This window comes from Sinocyclocheilus anshuiensis, unplaced genomic scaffold (assembly GCF_001515605.1).
Source record: "Sinocyclocheilus anshuiensis isolate Anshui unplaced genomic scaffold, SAMN03320099.WGS_v1.1 scaffold345, whole genome shotgun sequence".
NCBI lineage: Eukaryota > Metazoa > Chordata > Actinopteri > Cypriniformes > Cyprinidae > Sinocyclocheilus > Sinocyclocheilus anshuiensis.
This window is the reverse complement of record NW_015536466.1, coordinates 41,405-45,156: the sequence shown is the minus strand read 5'-3', so window position 1 is coordinate 45,156 and position 3,752 is coordinate 41,405.

Here is a 3,752-nt window from a genome sequence, read left to right as displayed (position 1 = left end):
ACATATACATGTACATATATATAAATACATTCAATATATATATATATATATATATATATGTTATTTCATTTAGAAATTATTAATGCGGCATGAGTGTCATCTAGTGGCTTCTGTTGAAACAGCGGCTAAAAGTCTCACAGAAGCAGGCCAAAAATTAAATTGAATATATTCTTAATTCACTTTTTCCATTTGACATTGTGAATGGCTATTGTCCATTTTTGCTACTTTCGGCCTTCATGAACATGACTGTTTTTGCTTAAATAAATGGAAGAGACACACTGTAACTCCAAACTCAATTGTGTATTTCATCACATCCCACAATGTCGTGCATCTGCAGAGAGAAACTGCCACTCAATCACACCAAAATGATGGACTTTAATGCATCATGGAGGATTGTGAAGATATTTCACTGGAATTTGGTCTTCATCACATCTATTTTCTGTTTCTATTTTGTGTTTTACTTCTTTGTATGTATTCATATTCAAAGTCAATTGACATTTATTAATATATTCATTTAACTGTTGTTAAGAGCACTGACATTTTTGCTACATGTCATTAAAAAAGTACCTGCGTCACACAAAATGCTGTTGTTTTAATGTAAAACCCTAATTGAGGCTATAATATAATATAATACCAGGCAGATATAGAGGGTTAAAAAACAATATTAATAAATAATATATAAAAATAATATTACTTATACTAATAATACACTAATATACTAATATATCTAGTCAATGATTCACTGATCCATTCATAAAAACAGTTTCTTTGTTCCTGAATGAAACATCTGTTTTGAAATAACTGATTGAATAAATAACTCACTTCAGTATAACAGTGGCTCGCCGCCACCTACTGGCAATTTTAGTTTCATATTTAAAAGTATCATTTCATATTTTTATATTCCAAATTTTATATTTAAAACATTAATCTTATAACAGTATTTATGCAGTTTGTTAGTGCAGTGTCAATGCATGTTGTTTTTCAACATCTGGAACTTTTCAAAATACCTTTTATGTATTGTGTTCCTGTTCGGTCCAAATGATAACTCTCAGTGTATAAGCCCTGAGTTAGAAAGTTTATCCGTTTTTAGATCCTCGCGGGTGCGGAACCTAGGTATTCTAGTCGACCAGCATTTAAAATTTGATAAACATATCTCTTCTGTCATTGGGTCCAGTTTCTATCAGCTTCGTTTACTGTCTAAAATTAAAAACTTTCTCGCTCCTAAAACTCTAGAAATGGCTGTTCATGCGTTCGTTACGTCTCGTCTAGATTACTGCAATTCTTTATACTGTTTTTATGAATGGATCAGTGAATCATTGACTAGATATATTAGTATATTAGTGTATTAATATTAGTATAAGTAATATTATTATAGTATATCTAAATCTCAAATTGCACATCTTCAGCTTGTCCAAAATGCTGTGGCAAGACTTCTTTTAAAATGTCGTAAACATCACATCACACATCACTCCAATTCTTAGATCTCTACACTGGTTGCCGGTTTGTCAGAGAATAGACTTTAAAATTCTCCTCTTTGTATATAAATCCCTACATAACCAAGCTCCTGTCTATCTATCTGACCTTCTTTACTTCTATACTCCGTCTAGAAGCCTACGATCCTGTGACCAGGCCTTGTTGGTGGTCCCTCACGTTAGGCTTAAGCGTAGAGGGGAGCGTGCATTTGCGGTGGCAGGGCCACGACTCTGGAATACCCTACCTTTAGAGATTAGAATGGCCCCTTCTTTGTCTGTTTTTAAGTCCTTGCTAAAAACATATTTGTTTTCCTTAGTGTATTGACTACTGTGATATGGTAATTTTTAAACGTGCGGTTTTAAATTTTTGTCTGGTTTGTTCTCTGTGTATGTGGTAAAATTGTTACTCTTCTGGAAAGCACTTTGGTCAGCCTGGTGGCTGTTGTATATGTGCTCTACAAATAAAATGAACTTGAACTTGATAATTGCAAGAAAAAAGTTTGTAAGATTATACGATAAAAAATGACACCCTTTTTCTTTTTGTTTTTTTTTATCTGTGACTGAAATAAGTTTCCATAGTTCTCCTGTGTGCACAAGAAACTCTGAGGGCATTTTTTTTCTGCAAACATAACTTTAGGGGCTCTGTAGAATCTAATGTATTTTCCTCCGGCTTGTTAACAATATGGTGCCCATCTAACAAATTTAGCATAATTATAAAAAAAAAAAATTTAAAAACTTGGTTTCAAGTATAACTCGTTTGAAGTAATGGTGCTTCATATAACATTATCCAGATAAACAAGTGTTAATGATAAATCCCCTGTGATGTTTGTGCTGGGACAAGCGATTAGTCAACAGAAGAGAAGGACGGCAACGCCGTGTTATGTGTTTTGCATAATACTTGTTATAGATCTGTTGTTTAAATTATTACATGCTTACTTTTTTTATTTCAGATGTGAGAATAACAGTGTAAAAGAACCTGTTGCAAAGAGAGCCAAAGCAAAGCAGCCCACTTGGTCATGGAAACCAGAGTCTGATGTTGACATGTTCCACAGGCTCTGAGATTCCTGCCCGCACAGGAACCTGGACCACAGCTAAGACCATGTGATGTACACACTCCCATGAGTCTCTTCAAAATGTTGTTTAAATTATTACTTGCTGCTAGGAAGGAATATTTCGTTTTCTACCTATTTATACTTTGTATTTTTGTTGGAGTTTGTAATTTTGATTGCACTTACTGGTAATTCTAAGAATTGCCCTCGGCTTAGAAGGAGCCTGTGTTATTTGCGTTGCTCCCTTCCTGCGCTTAAGTGCGAACTGTAGTTTCGATTGGACGATTTGTCCTGCTATAGGCCATTGGCTGTGCTAATTAGAAGGCGGCCACAGCGGTTTTCACTTTACTGTGTATTTATTTGATGCTTGTGCTCTGACGCGGAAGCATCAGCGGAAGCGTTCAGCCCTTCTCGTGTGAAGACCAACGAGGGTAAAGACCTGCGACTTTACCGAGCTACGAACTCACCATCACACTTAAGTATTTTTTTTTCTTCTCTTTACACACTCTCCTTAACTGTCCTCTCTTTTCCATTTCTATCATGTGTTTCCAAACCATTCCGCCTGTCTCTCGACAACGCTCTAACATCACACGCAGACCCTTCCCTGTCTTCTCTTTTCCATTTCTATCATGTGTTTCCAAACCATTCCGCCTGTCTCTCGACAATGCTTTAACATCACACGCAGACGCCAACGCAATCTTGCTAACCTGCACTCTATCTCTACATCCTTTACTGCACCTCTTTCTTTCTCTGTGGGTCTCTGGAATTGTCAGTCAGCTGTCAACAAAGCAGACTTCATTTCGGCTTTTTCTTTACAATCCACACTCAGCATCTTGGGCTTGACTGAGACCTGGATTCGTCCAGAAGACTCAGCAACCCCAGCTGCTCTAGCTAACAATTTCTCTTTCTCTCACCCCAACGCCCGGTCAGGTTGGCCGGGGTGGGGACGCTGGTATGCTCATTTCTAACAATTGGAAATACTCAACCCACTCTCCCCTATGCAATTATACCTACTTTGAATATCATTTGAATATCATGCAAGCTCCTACTAAAACTTGGTATTTCAAGCACTTCCTGTGTCTGTTTGCCTCTTTAAGAAGAATCGCGTTATGTATTCACCAATTGTAAGTCGCTTTGGATAAAAGCGTCAGCAAAATGACTAAAATGTAAATGTAAAATGTATTGTATACAGGCCACCAGGGCACCATACAGACTTTATTAAAGAATTTGC